At 32.3% G+C, this 22942-nt stretch overlaps 1 pseudogene; it reads right to left on the reverse strand.

Annotated features, from left to right (window-relative positions):
• The window catches only part of LOC105718786 (zygote arrest protein 1-like), a 783937-nt pseudogene that overhangs the window by 57157 nt on the left and 703838 nt on the right, over positions 1 to 22942 (reverse strand).

Consider the following 22942-nt stretch of genomic DNA (forward strand, 5'->3'; position numbering starts at 1 on the left):
TCATAGTCAGCCTTTCCTAGAATGAGCTATAGTATTTTTCTTCAGTCATGGAAATTTCTTCAAGATTTTATCTTTTCTTTCACTCAAGTACTGTACTCTCATTCTAAAATCTAAATTGAGCCTAAAAATGCTGCTGCAGATCCAAGCAAGTAATTCCGCTTTTTACTTCAATGCATAGAATTTATTCCAAAATAGAAGTAATAAAACTTTTCTTCCTATTGAACTTCTTGCATTTATAATAAACTCCATTCATAAAGTTAATGGTCAGAAAGCCTAGTTTACTCTGCTCCAAATAAAAATTATTAAAAACAACAAACAAGCAACCAACCTCCTAATAAAGTTTAGTGGATACTCCAACTTAATCTTATTACAATAAAAATGTTAACTCTTTTCAATTACTTTAGACCAGGCATCTTAGAAGAATTTGTGATATCTATGTAAAGTTCACATAAAATGTTGATTGGGTATTTATGTATAAATGTCTTGCATTTAAGGGAGAAATCTGAGCTGAAAATAGAAATTAGTTTTCTGCTTACGTAATATTTTGAAAACCATAAGACTAGAAAGTGTAATCAATGAGTAAATACAGACTGAAAGTGGGTACAAGACACAAGCTTCAGAATATCTGATCAATGAGGATTTATCATAGCCTTATCAGTAGATAAATAATTGTTTGATTGCCTAATCACTTTGTATTAAATATCAAATATTTAAGGTAGTATGCTATAACCTAGCTAATTTCCCCTAAAAATAAATTATGTATTAGTTTGCCAAATAGAAAATGACTCAAAAGAAAATATAAAGGTGATTATGAGATGGAGAATATTTTGTGGAATGGACAAGTGACTCAATTCATTTGAACACTTTGTAATTGTTTATAGTGATCTCTGTGTTGGCATATAACATTATATATAACTAATTAGTATGTCCTCCTCTGTATACTTCACTTATATGATGTCCAATATATCAAAGTCTCATGGCTATGCTCCTACCAAACATACCCTTCTTCTGACTTTTTCCTCCTCATATCTTTTCTTCAATCTCTTAAACTTTGAGTATCCAAACTGCAGTCTTTGGATTTCTATACTCACTCTGCACTTTTGATCACCTTTTCAAGTCATATGGCATTACATATTGCATCTAAGCTCAAAACTACCCAATTTAGATTTTCAGCCCACATTTTTTCCCTAAGTACCACACTTGTATAGCTAAATACCTACTCACATCTTTACTTGATCTTTAGATATCTCAACAGTAACATCTAAATTCCCCCACAGATACCAAATCTACCCTATACTTACCCTGTTGCAGTTGATAGTAATTTCATTTTTCAACCTACTCAAAACAAATGTATTTTAATCACCCTCCACGATTGCTTTTCTCTTATATACCACATTCTTCTGCCAGAAAACTTCCTTTGTTCCCTTCAAAATAATGTCTGCATCTTGATAGTTTTCATCATATTTACTGCTGCAATCCTGTCCCAAATTGTAGGCATTTCTAACCAAGTTTATAGTGCTGCTCTCAAGATTAGATCCACAAATTTGTCCTTCTGTCCCTTCTTTTTACTCCCCTTCTCCACCCCTCAAAAAACAGCGGTATTCTCAATCTAGCAGCTAGAGCAATCCTTTCAATATATAACTTACTTCTCTGATCAAACGTTACCTCTTAAATTAGGATAACCATTTATTTAAATATGAAAGTAGTGCTCTCAAGATTTCTGAATTGTTTTTTTATCCCAAAATAGTTTTTCTATAGCAATTATTTTCTAATATAACGTATAATATATTTATATATTGACTATACTATTTATTGTGTCTCTGCTCAATAAAATTTAAGCTCCAAATATACAGGGTTTTTTTAATTAATTTACTTGTCATATAATAAATAGTTATTCACTCTTTGTTGAATGAATAAATGAATTAACCATGCAATTCACGTTTTTTTTTTTTTTAAGACGGAGTCTCGGTTTGTCGCCCAGGGTGCAGTGCAGTGGCTGGATCTCAGTTTACTGAACCTGAGCCTCCCTGGTTCAAGGGATTCTCTGCCTCAGCCTCCCGATTCTCTGGGAGTACAGGCACACGCCACCATGCACTAATGTTTTGTATTTTTAGTAGAGACGGGGTTTCACGTGTTAGTCATGATGGTCTCAATCTCCTAACCTAGTGATCCGCCCACCTTGGCCTCCCAAAGTGCCGGGATTACAAGCGTGGCCACCACGCCTGGCCGGCAAATTCACATTTTTAAAGATGAAAACTTTTCATCTTTAAAAATTTTATTTTATTTTTATTTCGAGAGTCCTTCATCTGCCAACCATTAGTCTAACATTTTATCAAACTAATCTACATTGGCCATTTTCTACTGAATAGGCAATGAAGTGGGCATCTTAACACAAAAGATTTGGTCAAACTAGTTCTCAGGAAATAAAAACAATGGTTCACAAAAATACTACTCTAATAATGATACTTTGTAGGCGATGATGAGAGAAGTTTCCGGTTGAAGTTAGGCAGACCAATATGTAAACTTTTGAAATTATTGTCAAGTGACTATTTCTCTAAATGGCTGGGTGAATTAAGCGTTAGAGTAAATGTATTGAATGCTCTTTAGTAGTGACATTAAAGGGTAAACACAATTCTCAGATAATTATACGATGTAGTATATTCACTCAATGGTATTATTTACTTATTTTTACTTATTTATTTTTTGAGAATTAAAAATACATAGCTCTGTTGCCCAGACTGGAGTGCAATGACACTATCCCAGCACACTGCGACCTCTGCCTCTCACATTCAAGTGATTCTCCTGCCTCAGCTTCCCAAGTAGCTGGGATTACAGGCATGTGCCACCATGCCTGGGTAATTTTAATATTTTTAGTAGAGATAGAGTTTTGCCACGTTGCCCAGGCTGGTCTCAAACTCCTTGCCTCAAGTGATCTGCCTACCTTGGCTTCCCAAAGTGCTTCCCAAGCTTGAGCCACCATGCCTGACTGATGATATTAGTTATTACCATATATATATATGTATACATAGTTTAACTATTGTCATTGAATAATTAGAAAAAAATAAGTTTGTATGGTGATATTAATTTAATTAATTTCAGAAACACAATAATTAATATATGCAAAATTGTGGCTAGGTACATTTCACAAAAACAGTGTTACTAATAAATCTAGTTTTATAAAATACAAAATTACGTGAAGTTTTCTAATATAGCATGGAACTTTATCACTTTAAAAGATGAATTAACTCTATAATCTTTTCTTTCTTTTTTTTTTTTCTTTTTTGTCTTTTGAGACAGAGTCTCACTCTGTTGCCCAGGCTGGGGTGCAGTGGTGCAATCTTGGCCCACTACAACTGCCCTCCTCCCCAAGTTTAAGCAATTCTCCTGCCTCAGCCTTCTGAGTAGCTAGGATTACAGGCACCCACTACTGCACCTGGCTAATTTTTGTATTTTTAGTAAAGACAGGGGTTTCACCATGTTGGCCATGGCTGAACAGTCTGGTCTCAAACTCCTGACCTCAGGCGATCTACCCACCTTGGCGTCCCAAAGTGCTAGGATTACAGGCATGAGTCACTGCACCTGGCCTACAATATTTTCATTAAACAAAAAATACAATTCCAAGCACTGCCCCAGCCCAACCATCTGAATGGACCCCTTCTCTCAGCATAGAGCATTCCAAACTTAACCTGTAGAACCTAGTTCAGGCCATGATGGGAAAAAAGTCAGACATGCCACATTATAACATTAGGCCTTCCTCCTTTTTGGAATTCAGGAAAAGGTGATCAGCATTAACATCAACACAGGCCTTAAGACTTATAAAACAGTCCCTTTAAATCTAAAAAGAAATATTTACAATCTATTCTCTCTGAAGCATGCTACCTGGACACATCATTTGCATGATAAAACCTTGGTCTTCACAAGTTCTTATTGTAACCCTGACATTCCTTTCTATTGATTCTAGGTCTTTAGACAAGAACTTCACTCTTTCAACAAATTGTCAATCAGAAAATCTATGAATCTACCTATGACCTGAAAGTCCCTCCCACCTCCCCACCCCCTACCCAACTGACCCCCAACTTCTAGTTGTCCTGCTTTTCCAGCTGAACCAATGTACATCTCACATGTATTGATTGATGTCTTATGTCTCCCTAAAATGTATAAAACCAAGTTATAGCCTGATCACCTTGGGCATGTATTCTTGGGATTTTCTGAGAGCTGTGTTATAGGCCATTGGTCACTCATATTTAATTCAGAATAAATCTCTTCAAATGTTTTACAGAGTTTAACTCTTTCCAGCAATTATGATATTAACCTTGAAAAGACTCTAAAGATTTGACTAATATTACTGTTTTCTTGTTTAAAACATGATTCTCTGATAACAAGGGAATTTTTCAAAATTATTTAAATATTACATATTACATATTTAATTTTATTCAAATTTATTTAATGTGGCTATTAAAACAAAATTTTAATACATAAACTTACAAAATATATTGAGTCCTATTTATGATTTATTTTGCATGATTTATATTTGACTTGTAAAAAATGTTATTGTCAAAATGACTATTATAAAATGAAAATGAAATATGTATTCAATTATAAGTTCTAAATTTGTGATAGTCATATTATCTTATCTAGATGCAATAAATTAAGGTTGTTAATAAACACTGAAAACACAGGACATTTATATAAATTAAAATAATTTGAGTAATTTTATTGTTAAATAGTTGTAATACTATTAACTATTTAACAATAAAAATGCTGATGTTGATAGTTATTTGTTTATGTCAATAAATATTGATTCTGTTACTTGAGACATTTTGCTACTTTTATTTTATTTATTTTTATTTTTTAAATCACATGAATGTAAGGGGTACATGTGCAGTTTGTTACTTAGGTATAGTGTATAGTGGTGAAGTCTAGGTTTTTAGTATAACCATCACCTGAATAATTTATTGTACCCATTAGATAATTTCTCATTTCTCATCCATCCTCCTTTACCCCACAACCTTAGTAGTCTACAATGTCTGTTATTCAACACTCTATATCCACGTGTGCCCATTATTTGGCTCCTACTTACAAGTGAGAACATGTGGTATTTGACTTTCTGTTTATATATTATTTCACTCAAAACAATGGCCTCCCACTATTGGATATCTGCCCAAAGGAAATGAAATTATTGTGTAGAAATGGTACTTTTAAAAAGCATAGTACATACTTGCCTTTATGATAAAAACAGTAAGTATATTTAAATTAAAATAATTTAATTTAAATTATTATTAAATTATATAAATTGTCCATGTGATACATGAAAGTGTTCTTTAGATAATTCACTTTAGATAATTCACTTTATTTCTGCATTTTAAAAGTTGTTTGAGATATAACTCTACCCTGAAGCATCTAATAAAATACTAAATGCCATTACACAAACAATAGCTGCCACATGATCAGCAACAAGAGCAACTCTATAAATAAAACCCTATAATTGAGGTCTGAAGAAAGTGTGATAGGAAAAATTAGTAGAGGAGAGAAGCATTTTCAAGTTGACAATTGATCATTTCAAAGACCTTATAATGCCTTAACTTTATATTATATGCCAAAGTTATTAAATTTAATAAATGTTTACATATTAACCTGAAAAATACTTACTAAAGAGAAAAGAAGTATCATATTTATATGAGTCAATTTTCATGCTGCTGATAATTTCATTATAAATTACTGAAACTGGGTAATTTATAAAGAAAAAGAGGTTTAATGGACTCACAGTTCCACATGGCTGAGAAGGCCTCACAATCATGGCAGAAGGCAAAATGTACCTCTTATGTGGTGGCAGACTAGAGAGAATAAAAAACAAGTGAAAGGGAAACCCCGTTATAAATCCATCAAATCTCCTGAGACTTATTCACCACCATGAGAATACTATAGGGGAAACTGCCTCTGTAATTCAATTATCTCCCATTGGCTCCCTCCCACCTGTGGGATTTATGGGAGCTAAAATTCAAGATGAGATTCAGGTGGGGACACAGTCATACCATAAAAATATTGGTAAATAACTACCTAATTGCCTTATGTAAAAATACTACTAAGCATAGATACATAAAATACATGATTTTACTAAATGGAAGTTAACTGAAAGCAAGTTAGAATTAAAAGCAAAGAAAATGAAAATTATTATTAGTAGTATAAAAAATGATGGAATCAACTAAAATATACCTAACTTTTATAAGCTTGAAAGAGGAAGATGCAATTAACCTAGACAATAAATTTTGAAATGTACAAAATTTGAAAAGTGGTTGACACACTTTATTAATTATTATAAAACACAGAACTAAAAATCAAACACTGTTTTTGATCACTTGTCAAATGATATATTCTGTAAATAATGGTTATAAACGAATGTTATAAATGAATGAAATAAGGTTTCTATATAGGCTATGCTGTTTTCTAACTATATTTATAGACAATCAATGTTATTTCCTTATACTTAATTTTTTCAACCATAAATTGGGGTAATGATAGTACTTATCCAAAAAGTGTAACTATTCAACTACACAGCACATCCAAAGTATTTTTAATAAAATAGTGCTGTAACAGCCGGGCGCAGTGGCTAACGCCTGTAATCCCAGCACTTTGGGAAGCCAAGGCGATGGATCACGATGTCAGGGGTTTGAGATCAGCCTGACCAACATGGTGAAACCCCATTTCTACTAAATATATAGAAATTAGCAGAGCATGATTACAGGCGCATGCCTGTAATCCCAGCTACTCAGAAGGCTGAGGCAAGAGAATAGCTTGAACCGGGGAGGCGGAGATTGCAGCGAGCCAAGATCGCATCACTGCACTCCAGCCTGAGTGACAGAGCAAGGCTCCCTCTCAAACAAACAAAAATAGCGCTGCAACAAAAATCTTAACGTAGTTTTGGAGAAACTATTTAATTTTACCTAGAGGGATCAAAGTCTGGAAAAGCATATTTTTATATAACTAATTTGTTAAATCTTAAAATATGTGTGTTCAGATCAAAATGCACAGGAAGACAATGATACATTTTAAAACAATATTTTAAAGATAAGAATGTCAACAAATATGAGTATTTTATGTATGCATATACATATTTCTTAAGCTGTACATGTAGTTATATATGTGTCTATTGCTTTTTTAACTGAGTTCAGTCATATAAAAATTCTTTTAGAAGAAACATTTACTTTTTAGTCTAAATAAATTAGCATTATAATACTTTAAAAATGTTTTGTAATGTTCCTAAATGTAGCAGCTATTAAAAATGCTCATCATCACTGGTCATTAGAGAAATGCAAATCAAATGCATTAGAGAAATGCATCTCACGCCAGTTAGAACGGCAATCATTAAAAAATCTGGAGACAACAGATGCTGGAGAGGATGTGGAGAAATAGGAACACTTTTACACCGTTGATGGGAGTGTAAATTAGTTCAACCATTGTGGAAGACAGTGTGGCGATTCCTCAAGGACCTAGAAATAGAAATTCCATTTGACCCAGCAATCCCATTACTGGGTATATATTCAAAGGATTATAAATCATTCTACTATAAGGACACATGCACACGAATGCTCACTGCAGCACAGTTTACAATAGCGAAGACCTGGAACCAACCCAAATGCCCATCAATGATAGACTGGACAGGGAAAATGTGGCACATATACACCATGGAATATTATGCAGCCATCAAAAACGATGAGTTTGCGTCCTTTGTAGGGACATGGATAAACCTGGAAACCATCATTCTCAGCAAACTGACACAAGAACACAAAATCAAACACTGCATGTTCTCACTCATAGACAGGTGTTGAACAATGGGAACACATGGACACAGGGAGGGGAGCACTATACACTGGGGTCTGTTGGGGGGTAGTGGGGGGTGACAGTGGGGGGGAGTTGGGGAGAGATATCATGGGGAGAAATTCCACATATAGGTGAAGGGGAGGAAGGCAGCAAATCACACTGCCAGGTATGCACCTATGCAACAATCTTGCATGTTCGTCACATGTACCCCAAAACCTAAAATGCAAAAAAAAAAAGTAAAAATAAATAAATAATAATGCATAAAATAATAATATTATTATTATTTGTTTTAAAAAGTGTATTAATTTTAATAAATAACTACAAACTTGATGGTATAAAACAGCACACATTTCTTTACAGTTCCACAGATTAGAAAGCCAAAATCTTTTTCACAAAGTTCAGCAGGGTGACTTTCACTCCCTCCCTGGAGACTTTGGGAGAAAGTCAGTTTGCTTGGCATTTCTAGCTTCTTACGGCCACCTGAATTTCTTGGCTTGCAGCCCTTTCCTCTGACTGCAATGCCAGCAGCACAGCATCTTGCACAGTAGTCACATTGTCTTCTATCTGTGTAGTCAAAGCTGCCTAAACCTCCCTCTTATAAAGTTTGTGATTATATATTGTGCCTTGTAGCTAATAGAAGATAATCTCTCTATTTCAAAATCCTTAATTTAATCACATATGCAAAGTCCTTTTTGCCATATAAAGTAATAATCACATGTTCTACAGATTAGAGTCTGGTTTTATAGGGTGGGCATTATTCAGTATACCACCAAAGGCAAATTTGAAACCTTAAATATAGCATTCTTTAATTTTTGTTAATTATTATTTTATTGGACCTTGTATGTGTTAAAGATGATGATTATCTTTAATTTAATATTTTTCTTTGGTTTATGTTTTACTATCCTGTGTTCTTGCTAAAATATCCTAACAAAAATTCCTAATTTTTTTGCTACTATTACCTCAACTGAAACCTGGTATGATTTGTCATATTAAATAAAATACTCAAACTTGCTGACTGTAAACTAATACACAATGACTCACACAGGTATCAGTTTGCTAAGTCTACAGAGTTTTCAATAATAAAACAAATGGGTATTTTTCCTTTCTTTTTTTTATTTCAAGTTACCTGCTTTCAAGTATGTACAGGGATTGTATATTACATGCATAGATATTTTTAGCTCATATCTTCATCTTCAGAAAGTCTGGTTTGCTCTGGGGGAAAAGAAATATCCAATTATAAAACCATCTGGTATTTTGATTTTTAGTTGTAAATTTAAGATTTCAACTCTTTACCTTGGCATGCAGTTAAGCAAATGAAAGAAAACACAGCTTTTTGATTGAGCTACAGCCTTTTTATTGTTCCTTTCAATAAACTGCAAAAAAAAAAAAAAAAAAGAAAGAAAGAAACAGCAAACATCTGCCTATGCCAGCTGCTAAAATGTAAGAGAGGTAATGAAATGCCTATGTATTGATATACTTTTATTTTTCCAGTGGAGTTGTGGCATTTTCTTGAGGATGCATAGGCTTCACTAAATGAGAGAATTAAAGATAGGATATGAGACTAGGGCTGTCTACCCTATATTAACACATGTATTTGAAAGCTTCCTATGAATATATATAGTATTATGAAAATGTCTCTACAGTGTTTTATAATTGACATTTTAAATATAGTAGAAAAATAGAAAACTAAATGAGAGATTCATATTATTGTAATCTTCTCAATATCATAATTCACCATCATTTAGTAAGAATACATTGACAATGTAATTCTCTTTATATCATAATTTTTGACAGATGATCACAGAGCCCTGGGCAGTGGTAATCCAATACTTAGTGAATTATTTTTAAAATTTCTATTTCATTTTTTTCACAGATGGAAATAATGACAATTGTCAAACTATTAAAGCTCATAAAATATATTACTGTTTGAATACATGGCAAAACTAAGATTGCATAATTCAGACCATTGGTCATCTACACGTCAAATGTATGTGTTTTTTTTCTTCTGTAGCAGAGAAGTTGCTTCTTATTACAAAATATAAACACGAAAAGAAAATTATCTTAAGGCAATTACTTCTTTTTCTTTAAAAATTACTTGTAGACAAATTTTCTCATTGTTTTGAAATGAGAGTGTTAAAATAATTTCTGTTACTTAAAATCATTTCAAAATATCTTACTACCTGTTACATGGGGAAATTTTATTACAAGGAAGAAAGGTTTCTGGTTCCATTGGTTCTGGACCCTTCTCAGGATGAATTATGCTTAGAAGTGTGTCTGAACATGAGAAAGGACAACTAGTTATGTAGAATCAAGAATATTTGGACAGCCTGGGCATGGTGGCTCCTGCTTATAATTTCAGCACTTTGGGAGACTGAAGCAGGAGTTCAAAACTAACCTGGGTAATATAGCGAGATCTTGTTTCTACAAAAATAAAAAAAATAGGGCCTAGTGGTGTGCACCTTGGTCCCAGCTACTTGGGAGGCTGAGGTGGGAGGCACACTTGAGCCTGGGAGGTAGAGGCTACAGTGAACTGGGACCATGTCATTGTACTTTAGCCTAGGTGACAGAGTAAGAACCTGTCTCAAAAAAGAAAAAACCTTATTAGGAGATAAAACCCTCTGAACTAATGTACATATTGAAGGATGGCTTTTACTTAAGTAATGTTGCAAAATATCTCCCTTCCTGATTCCATGATTGTAACCTGAGGAAAAAAATCAGTCATTGCCATTGAATACTAGAACTAAATTTAGAAAATAATTTCCTCACAAAAGTGTCATCTTAGATTTCCCCTCATTGCAAAAAGTTATAAAATATGCAGCAAAAGAATAGCAATGTTTTGCCCTAGAGCAGTCAGGTATAATAAACAGAAAATCACAATCAAGGATATGTCTCTAAAAGAAAAAGATAAAAATCAGCAAACCTATCATAGATACTGCAAAAAATAGGAAAAATTTTATTCTTATCTCAGAAACATACATATTGAAAAAACAAGAAGAAGTTTTTGTATTTGTAATTACTTATTTAAACTTTCAACTTAACAGAGAATATATTAGGATTATGGAACTGGAAGCAGGGTAATAAATATCCAAATAATTTGTCTAAAAACAGAATACTACTGAGCACAACATTCTACTGGAGGCAATAAAAATATTTTAAATACTTAGTAAAGTAAAAACCAAATTTGAGAACTGAATTTATGAGCAAAACCAAAACAAACCCCACTAAAATGTGAAAACAAAAAAAGATAGTGATGTATAGTAAAAGGATATGCAGTGACAGATATTGCAAATATATTTGTTAAGAGGGTTTATCCAATCCTTTCTCATAGCTCTCAATATTTTTTACAAAAACAGAGAATAATAAAAAGAATAAATATATACTAACTCAGCATAACCTAAGGTCATAGAATGCCCAAATGTAGAAATAACTGAAAGTAAATAAAGGAAATAGCACCAGATCCTGGTACATCCACACAACCACAGGTATCCATGGTGAGCAAAAATACTTAATTAAAAAAAAAAGGTAGAGAGAAATTGGGAGCTAATTAGCTAATGACGGATCACAGAATCACTAGGTCCACCATGAGATTAAAAACACTAAAAATGTATATGACTAAATAAGAGCCTGGACTATAAGAAAAGAGCTTCAGCATAAATGTGATTTAAAGTCTGAGGCAGAGAAAGTAAAAAAGAAAAAAAAAAGGACAAAGGAGGTGTTCTCCAATAACTTGATGGATAAAGGAGAAGAGAAACAAAAAAGAGACATTTAGTGTTTTACAAGACAAACGAGAAAAGAATAATGTTGACACATAATCCCTCTTCCCACTAGAGAAAAAAAAAACCCACAATCTAGTCCAAGAGTTTGGACTTTGCAACACTGAAAGAAGAGGATGTTCTTGAACTAAAAATATTGTAAACTACCAAAAAATTACCATATTAATTTTTAACTCAATATGTCTTTTAAAAGTTATCATTAAAAATCAGAAAATGATTTAAAGACCCATCAACCAATGAGAGTGTTTTCCATTTCTTTCAACATACAATAAAAGAAAATTGTAAATCCATACCCCAAGCATTTTGAGGATTTGAAAACTAACCTGAAATTTGAATTAATAAATAGAAAATAAATCAATAAAAAACATGAAGATATAAAAGAATAGTTGAGAAAAATAAGAAACAGAAAAAAGAGATATTTAATCTGTAAGAAAGCAGGTAGAGATTGAAAGTGAGATAAAGAAGCACAAAGTATAGAACAGAACATCATAATGGAAAACGGACAAAGAAGAAATAATTTTCATGTAATTGAGGTCTCTGAAGAAGAAAATTAAAACAATGAATAGCACTAGAATGCAAAACTGTATCCAAGAACACTTTTCAAAAACAAAAGCCTACATCTTAAAAGGACCCATCAAGATAGACAGGCAAATTAAATCCAATCAGCTCTGAGGCAAAGCCTAGTAAAAGACTTTGAATTCAATTATAAAGAAAAGTATTCCCTTTTTCTTTTTCTTGGTGTTCTTGATAATTTTTCTCAGGTGTTGGGATGGCAATGAAGATAATTCATTAGGACAAAAGAATCAGAATGACATCAGACATTCAAATCAACCTATAAAGCAAGACAACAATGGATCAGTATTTCAAAAAATCATAAAAGATTTAAAATGTGATTTAAAAATGTCTTTTTTATCCCAAATCTCCTTCAATTATCACACTATAGAAAAACATTTTGAGACATACAAGAACATACAGTATTCTATATACTCTTCCAAAGAAACTAGGAGAGGTTAAGCACCATTCAACCAAAAATGACTAAACAAACTTCAGGCAGAGACTGATGAGAACATTCAAATATATATCAAGATAAATCTAAGGTTAAAAATAAAATGAGAAAATAATTGGAAGAACATTGTATTAACATTATGTTATTCAAAACTAGAAATAATGCAAGTGACAATGGGAGAAGAAGGGAAAGTAAAAAAGACAATTTAAAAGCACATTTTTGCATAGCAAATGTATGGGAAGTAAAGTATACAATTAAACTCTGGTAAACCAGAGGATAAGAAGTTAAATAAGAATATAGATATCTAATGGCATTCATATGTATAAATAGGCATTAATATAAATATTAAAACCTTCCTAAACACAGTAATTAAAAAAAATTGAATAGTCACACAACATCATGCAGCCAATAACATGGTCAATGAAAAAATATCAAACATTATTAAGCAACAGAGCTAAGATTAATTACAGCTGATTCTTGAACAACACAGGAGGTAGAGGCACCAGCCACACACACAGTGAAAAATCTGTGCACAACTTTTGCCCCCATTCCCAAAACTTCACTACTAATAGATACTGTTGACTGGAAGCCTTTCTGGTAACAAACAATACATTAACACATAATTTGTGATATTGTTTGTTTATTGTTTTGTTTTGTAAAGTTTATTTTAGGTTCAAGGGTAGTTGGTACTTGTGCAGGCACGTTATATAGGTAAATTGCATATCATGGGGTTTGGAGTACAGATTATTTCATCACCCAGGTGATAAGCATAGTACCCAACAGACAAATTTTCAATCCCCCCGCTCCCATCCTCCATCTTCAAGTATACCTGTGACTATGAATTAACACATATTTTGTGTGGTATATGTATTTTATACTGTACTCATAATAAAAGAAGTTAGAGAAAAAGTTAATATCATAAGAAAAAATATATTTGCTCTTCATCAAGTGGAAGTGGGTCATTATAAAGGTCTTCATCCTTATTGTCTTTATGTTGAGTAGGCTGGAGGAAAAGGAGGAGTTGGTCTTGCTGTTGCTGTTTCACTGGTGGCAGAAGTAGAAGAAAATCTGCATATAATTGGACCTACACAGTTCAAGTCTGTGTTGTTTAAGGGTCAATGGTATGTCATATATATTCTGTATTCAAAGGGCACATCTAAACTAAAGTGACTCTGGAAAGCTCAAACTAAAGAAATTGACAAATGTACATCAGACACACAAAAATAATAAGAAAATAAGTAAAAACTTTAGTGAAAAAAGATACTGCTACACATGGTTAAAATGTAAACAAACTGACATTATCAATTACTGAGTAGCATGCAGAGCAACAGTAACTTTTAAGTTAATAATAATTAAATATATTGTTTATTAATAATAATGTATTATTTCTTTAATGGCAACAAGTGAATCATTTTCATAAAAGAGGTTAACAATAGGAAAACCTCTAATAGCGGTGTAGTGAATAAAATAACCCTGTCTACTATGTTTGCCACTGTCCTGTAGATGTGCATATTTAATATATGCAACTTGATGAATTTGAAAATAAGTATATTCCCATGAAACAGTCACCAAAATATATGCCATAAACATATTCACCTCCAAAATTGTCCTCCCACCCTGTTTATTTATTAGTATTTTTATTTTATAAGAAGAACACTTAACATAAAATATATCCTCTTAGCAAAATTTCAGGTATGCAATACAATATACGGTTACTCTATAATATCTGCATTAATTTACATCTATATTGCTATGGCATTAACTATAGGCATGACACTGAACAGTGGATTCCTAGCACATAATCATCTTGTATAATTTAAACTTTGTATCCTTTGACTAATAATTCTCATTTCCTGCTCCCCTCAGCTCTGGCAACAAATACTTCACTTTCCACTTTTGGGAGTTTGACTGTTTGATATTCCTAATATAAGTGGTACCATGTAATATTTGTATTTCCTGGGTCTGGCTTAGTTCACTTAGCATAATGTTCTTCAGGTTCATCCATATTGTCAAATTATAGAATTTCCTTCTTTTTGAAGCTGAATAATGTTGCATTTCATGTATATACTGCATTTCCTTTATCAGTTTCCTTCAGTGGACATTTGGTAGCTTCCCTGTCTTGGCTGTTGTGAATAATGTGGCAGTAAACATGGATTTGCAGATATCTATTCAAGATCCTGATTTTAATTTCTTTGGTTATATACCCATAAACGAGATTGCAGGATTATGTGTGGTAGTTCTATTTTTAATATTTTGAGGAACCTCCATACTGTTTTCCATAGTAACTATACCAATTACATTCATACAGAAAGATTTCCTTTCCTCCTCCCTCACAAACAATTGTTATCATTTGTTTTTTCATATTAGTCACATTGACAGTTAAGACTATATCTCATCATGGTTTTGAATTCCATTTCCCTAACAATTACTGATATTGTGCAACTTTTCTTTTTTTTTCCTTTATTTTTATTTTTATTTTGAGACTGAGTCTCAATTTATTGCCCAGGCTGGAGTGCAATGACACAATCTTGGCTCACTGCAACCTCTGCCTCCTGAGTTCAAGCCATTCTCATACCTCAGCCTCCAAGTAGCAGGGATTACAGGCGACTGCCACCATGCCTGGCTAATTTTTGTGTTTTTAGTAGAGACAGGATTTCACCATGTTGGCCAGGCTGGTCAGGAATTCCTGACCTCAAATGATTCGCATACCTCGACCTCCCAAAGTGTTGAGATAACAGGAGTGAGCCACCGCACCAGGCCTGGGCACCTTTCCATATGCCCCATTGGCTGTTTTGTATGCTTTCTTTGGAGAAATATCTCTTCAGTTCTTTTGCTCATTTTTAATCAGGTTATTTTTTTTGTTGTTATTTATTTGTTTGAGTTGAGTTACTTACATATTTTGGATATTAACACTTTATCAAATATATAATTGAAATATTTTCTCCCATTGTCTAGATTGTCTTTTGATTTTGTTGATTGTTTCCTTTTTTGTGCAGAATGATTTTGAGTTTGATGTTATCACACTTGTCTATTTTTACTTTTACTACCTGTACTTTTGGTGTCATATCTAAGAAATCATCTCCATTGCCCAACATCAAAAGTCTTGTCCCCTGTGTTTTATTATAGGAGTTCCACAGTTCCAGGTCTTTCATTTAAGTTCACTCTCACCATTTCTATTCAACATATTACTGGAAGTTCTAGACAGAACAGTTAGGTCAGAAAAATAATTTTTAAAACATCCACATCAGAAAGAAAAAGTAAAATTATCTCAGTTTGCAGAGGACACAAACTTATGTATGGAAAAACATAGACTCTATGAAAAACACCAAAATTAATAAACAAAGTTTGCAAAGTTACAGGATAAAAAAATCAACATGCAAAAATCAAATGTGCTTCTTTAGACCAGCAATGAACAATCCAGGAAGGAAATTTTTAAAAATTAAGAATTTCAATGGGAGAATTCTATTAAAATAGCATCAAAGCAATAAAATAGTAGTAAGTAAATATAACCACAGAGGTGAAAGACTTCTATGCTAAAAATTATTAAAAATTGATGAAAGAAAGAAAGCAGGCATGCATAAATAGAAAGAAATCTCGTGTTTCTAGATTAGAATGACAATATTGTTAAATTTTCTATTTTGGCACTTATTAAAAGAATAGAAAAACAATCCTAAAATTTATATGAAACCACAAAAAACATTAAATGGCAAAAGCACTGTTGCGCAAGAAGAACAAAGCTGGTGGTATCACATTTTCTGATTTCAAAGTATATTTATCAAGCAACAATAATTGAAGCACTATGGTACTGGCATAAAAACAAACACGTAGACAAAGAGAACAGAAATAAACACACTCATACATGCTACCATGTATTGGAGACAAAATTTCAAGTCTATGCTTTTTTCCAGTTGAAGGAAAGGTTATTTTACAACAAATGGCTAATCAGTTTTTGCTTTCAAAGCAGTTTCCTCAGGGATATTTTATTTGCAATGATGTTAAGAATAACTTATAGTAGCAGAAATATTAAGTTAACACAATAGTGTAAACTTGGGGATGTTAAATAAAATACTATGATTCCATATTGTAAAATAGTTTTTTAAAATTATATTTTCATTAATATATCATTGTATGAATTAGCATGGGGTTGTTTACAATTTTGTGGCATATAGAAGAATAATTTAAATTAAAATATGCATACTTTATTTTTATATTTTCATTGTTTTCAGAAATTTATCTTAATTTTGTATGAAGTCAACAATATAGCATACAAAATTGTACATATAGTAACTATGTGGATAGATAATAGGCATGTAACATGTATGCCTCCAAAAACAATGGAAGCCATTAAAATAATAATATGGATTATATCTGTATTATAGATTGAAATGAGTTTTGTTGAGTCTTTATCACATTCACTTTATCTTCATTTAATAAGTATGTTTTAATAAAATGAAAAAATAAAATATTTATATTGTATAACTATCATTTTATCTGACAGAAACTTGATCACTCAGTAATCAAAGTTTTTATATTAAAATTTCCTCTTAGAAATCTCAAAAAATCATAAACAGCTTTCAAATTAGGAGAGAGAACTTCATATTTCCTGCAAGTTTTACTCTAAACAGATCACGAAAACCAAGTCATAGGTTTAGGTATGTTCTCAAATATCTAATGGATATTATGTTATGCCCATGTAACAAATGCTGATGTAATGGATGACACAATTTATATGTTCATATATTCAGTGATTTCTCTGTATTCATAAATATACCAATGAAGTTCTCCACCCACATCCCACTCAGGATAGTGATTTAAAATGAAGAAATTATTAGCAGCAACCTAGTTTAACTTATTCACATGGACAAACGAATGTCCAGAGGAGTTATGTTTTTTTCTTTTTACTGCTGGGTAAATTGACTAAGGTGCTTAGACCTCCTGATTTTCATTACCTGTAAATTAGGGGTATTATTAATACCTGGAGCTTAGGAAGTTGGGAGGATTGCTTGAGGTGCCATTTTTTCCTCTTAATTTTATTACAGACTTATGATTTAAGTTTTATGAATACATAATAACTGTACCATTTTATGGAGTACATGTCATATTCTGATACAAGTATACAATGTGGAATGGTCCAATATGGGTAATTAAGATATTAATTGTCTTAAAATGTATTGTATATTTCAAAATAACTAGAAGAGATGGCATTATTAGTGTCTAGAACAGTTTAAGTACCTGCTAGAAGTTAATGCCTGATAATCAATGCTTATTGCCTTCTTCTCTTCCAGAGTCACACAACAGTGTGGCAAGCTGTAAGGAGAAATTACAACTACTGAATCACAAATGAAAATTTTAAAAATGAGAGTAACAAAAATATTAAATTGTATTATCATTGCAATAGTTTTTGCAAACATAACACCACAGCTGTATAATAGTCTGTTAATATTCAAAGCAAAATCATTTTATTCATAGCAGGTATAAAGATATTTTCTTTCTGAAAATGAGCTGAGTCTTGTTCCCACACCTGAGCTCACTCTATCATGTTTTACCTTAGCAATTTATACTAGAAAATTTTCAGACTCTCCTGAAAAGTGGCAGAAGGTAATATGAAAAGGAATCCAGTTTAGACGATGCTCTATCAGTATGTCAATGTCGGGTCAGTTGGTAAACTGGAAAATAGTCCCCTAAACTTGAAAGCAATAATCCAGAATTATGTAGAGTCTGGAGAGATTTAACAAGACCATTAAGTGGCTTCTCATACTCTAAGAGCAGAAGATTGCCATTTTATTTTTGATTTTGCAGTTGCCATGACTTCCTTCACTGATGTAAGCTTTTATCGGACTTGTAAGGAGAGTGAACATTAGCTGCTGACTAGTCTGCTGCTTTCTATTGATTGTTTTCAATCTGTGAATCTTTCCTCTATTGAGCCAATAAGGAATGCAGCATTAAGACACCATGTTTACCAAAATTGTTTCTCAGCAGTTTAAGACACTGGTTTAAAAAGTCTTGTGGAAAACTGACCTTCTTTAATCCAGCACTATCCAAAGTCTTTCACAGGCAGCTCTTTAAAAGGAAAAGAAAACTAAGATTGATTCTCTTATTAAAGGAAAAGGGTCTGTGCTGTCTGAAATCCAACAGTACATTTATAATAAGAAAAAAAGGAATATTAAATTATTTCTTTAAAAAAATCACACTATTCTTTAAATGTATCATAGAAAAGTTTAGTTTGTTTTAATTTAGCACAGTGGAACACCAGATTCAATATCTTCTCATTTAAGAAAAAGTACACAAAGAACCACTTTTTAGTTTAAAAAATATTTATTCCATGGCTGTGCAGAATCTAGGAACTAGCATGGGCTTAACATTTTGTGGCATATAGAAGAATAATTAAAATAAGCGTATTTTATTTTCGTATTTGTAGTCTAGATGATATAGGGCTGTTATTTTGTTTATCAAGGTTTAGTTTATTCATCTGTAAAGTTGAATAGCAACACATGTCTTATAGTTTTGACTTAAAGATTGAATGCAATACTACATATCTGAGTACACTAAAATGTTCACTATATATTTGTGGAATCTTAATTTTAAAACAATAAACATTTCATGGCTTTAAATGAACATTTATTAGTAGTTGATGATAGTCTGTTTTATAACATCCATATGCTTTGAACCTTTTATTGCCTATCCAGTTAGTATATTGATTCTTTGTCCACTGATAATTGTGTGCATTAAAATATAGTATGCTGACAGTTTGAAGTCCAAGCACATTCCATTCTCTCACATTCCATACAGTATTTATAAACTCGTGATACTACTTATTAGATAATGTTTTATCTGTAATTATATAATATATAATTTAATTCAGTGAGCTCTCTGAGGCTTAGGAATGCATGTAATCTAAACTCTAATATTTATAATGAAATGTCTTTGAGGCTCAGTGTCTTTATCAGTAATTCGAAAATAATACCTGACATACTTTCTTCTCAAGTCTGTTGGCAAGATAAAATATTATGTTGAAAGTCAAATAAAATGGCAAATTATAAAAGAATATCTAAATATGTAGTCTATTATCGTATTGTATAATTTAAAAATTTATCTCAACATAGAAGGTTTTTGCAGATGATAATTTATGGGATTGGTTTATATATAGAATTCTCCTCAAGGACTTCCAATAGTGTATCTTGACTAAATGAAAATTGACATTTAAAATGATCCAAGAAAAGTGCTAGCCGTTGAGTCTGCACAAAAACATGGTAGGGAAATAGAAATTTAAAGTTCTCTGTGAATGGTATTTAAAACAGAAGCAGATACCCTTGGCCAAAAGGATCAGCAGTATAGGGGAATTATATGTGTTCCTATTGCTGGAGGGTGTTCCAGACATACTAATATGTAAATTATTAAGAAAATCACAGTTCAGAGAAATATATAATTAAAACTTGCTCTAGATTGTAGAGCAACAAAGGAGTGGCCCCCAAACTAGACTGGGGCAAGAATAAGACAAATAAGAGTATTTTTTAATTAAAAAAAAAAAAGGGTTAAGGGATGATAACAAAAAGAAGTTGTACAGTAAATTGAGTATTATTATTTTAAGAAGTGATACAAGAGACTATTTTTACATAGAAGTGGATATGTCATCCACATGAACACTGAAGTTGCTGAGGATAAACACAGGGCCCTGGACAGAAAGGGTTTGGTGAATCATATGGTGACATCAGGGAGGGCCCAGGTGGCCAATTATAATCAAAACAATCAGAAAAAGCAGATGATGGTCTTCTAGGACTTAATAATCTGGAATTGGCAGTGTAGAAACACACCAAGCACAAAGTCTGGACCGTGATATGTAATATGGGAGAGAATGTGTTGCTGATCCTCGTGGACCACAGGGAAATAAAAGCTCCATGGGAAAGCCTCATTCTGTTGGGGCAGAGTGAAGCATAAAACATTGTGTGGTGGTTCAAAGGAGGTGAAAAAGTTCATATTCAATGAATTTGGGTTTATATAAGCCATAGGACAAAAATAAATAGAATAAGTTAGCAGGCAGAGTTGAAGAGAGATTTTATTGTGTTTTTATTTTTTGATATTATGTCATAGACATAAACAAAAGAAAGACCATGTGAAGACATGGAGAAGATGGTCATCTACAAGGTTAGAGTTCTCAGAAGAAGCTCACCTTCTAACACCTTGATCTGGAACTTCTAGCCTGCAGGACTATGAGAAAATACATTTGTAACATTAAGTCATCCAGTCCGTGTTACTTTGTTAAGGCAACCCTAGAACGCTAAAACACCTGACTCTATCTGTTTCAACATCTTTCATTATACCTAAGTCATTATTTGATATTGATTAAGAACAGAGAACTTCCAAAGGCAGGCTATTGAACTGTGCAATAACAATAAATTATTTCAGTAGAATACTAAATTATTAATAAATCTTCTGGTTTGGAATCCATTTACCATCTGTGAATGAAACAATAGGAAATGGAATCTGTTACAGTTAACTGTGGTTTGCTAAGCTCCGTGTATTTACAGACAGGAAAATGGATTGATCTAAAAGGAATAAAACTGTTGAAACGTCTGTAACAGCCCTTTCAGTAAGAAGAGAAGACATATAGGTGTTGAGAAGTAGAGTAAGTGAAGAAGACATATTGTGGCATAGTTCTATTGGGACTAGACGGATATTTTAAGATAATCTTATTTCCATAAACTTCAGAAAGGGATGAAATCTAGTTTCACAAAATTCTATAACTCACATGAACTATATTTTCATAAACATATTTAACATGTATCCCCAAAGATAATACTGGATAATATAAAATGGTATTGATATGAAACATTCTAATCTCAGGGATGCAAATGTCTCATAGTCTTATACCCTTGCAAATCTTAATCACTAATAAAATAGTCTTATTGTTTCCATATACCTATTAAGTTATATTAGTAGAGTTAACATTTAAATGATAAACAGGAAGATGATTATATCATTGATGGTCAAAACAATCAAAGCAAAAAATTCACAAGAATTTAATAAATTGGTTATATGATAGGTCCTAGAATCAATTATTTCTGGTAATTACTCCTTATTTGGGTAAGTAGAGAGGTGAGGGTAAAAAAATTTATTTTTTAAAATGTGTCTAGAATTTCTTATTATTGATGCCAGAACAAATGCCATCTTTCATGTAGAATACTTGTACTGTAATACTGTACATCTCTCTCTCTCAGAATTGACTAAAGATGTTATAGTTTAGTGATAAAAGCATGGATTTGGGAATCATTGAGCCAATTATTAATTGTGCCACTTACTAATTATATAATCTAACCATATGCAATTGTATGGCCTGGGTGCTTTACACATAAGGAAACCTCAGATTCCTCATCTGTCTAGTGATAAACACTGTAGTTTTTCTCTAATTGGGAGGTTACTGTGGAGTAAATGACATAATATCTGTAAGTGCTTAGCAGAGGACCTAGCATAAAATTAGAAATTATTAATTTCCAGGATTTTCTAATGTTCTACAAAGTATTGTCTTGTCTTGTTATTCAAGGAATGACATAATTTTAGTTAAATATATTGGGACATCATCTGATTGCTAATACACAAAATTATTTTAAAATATAAGACTATGAAAATCCATAATATGTTATTCAAGAGAAAAGAATAAACTACACATGAAACTTTCAACATTATATCAAAGCAGTTGGTAGTTATTCTATTCAAGATGAAGTTGGGTTTGATTTGGTCTATAAAATACCAAATAAAAAGGGAAAATGCATTTATTTATTTATTTATTTTTTAGCAATATTTTTATTGTAGTAAAATACATGACATATAATTTACTATCTAACCATTTTTTAGCGTACAGTTCAGTGGTATTAACTGCATTCATACTGTTGTGCAACCACCACCACCATTTATATCCAGAACTTTTTTCATCTTGCAGAACTGAAGCTCTTTGCCCATTAAACAGTAACATTCCACTCTATCCTCCCTCATCTCCCTTGCAACCAGAACTCTCCTTTCTGTCTTTATAAATTTGTACTCTATGTACATTATAGAGGTACAATCACACAGTCATTTTGTAACTGGCTTATTTTCTTAGCATAATGGCTTTAGTGTTTATCCAGGGTGTAGCATGCATCAGAATTTATTTCCTTTTTAAGGCTGAACAGTATTTTGTTGCAAAATGACAACACATTTTGCTTATCTGTTCATCCATCAATAGACACATGGGTTGTTTTCACCATTTGGCTATTGAGAACAAAAGTTCTGTGAACATGGTTGTACAAATATCCGATCGAGTCCCTGCTTTCAATTCTTTTGGGTTTATATACAGAAATGAAAGTGCTGAATC

This window comes from Aotus nancymaae, unplaced genomic scaffold (genome assembly GCF_030222135.1).
Source record: "Aotus nancymaae isolate 86718 unplaced genomic scaffold, 86718_ANA_hifiasm-v0.15.2.pri h1tg000003l, whole genome shotgun sequence".
NCBI lineage: Eukaryota > Metazoa > Chordata > Mammalia > Primates > Aotidae > Aotus > Aotus nancymaae.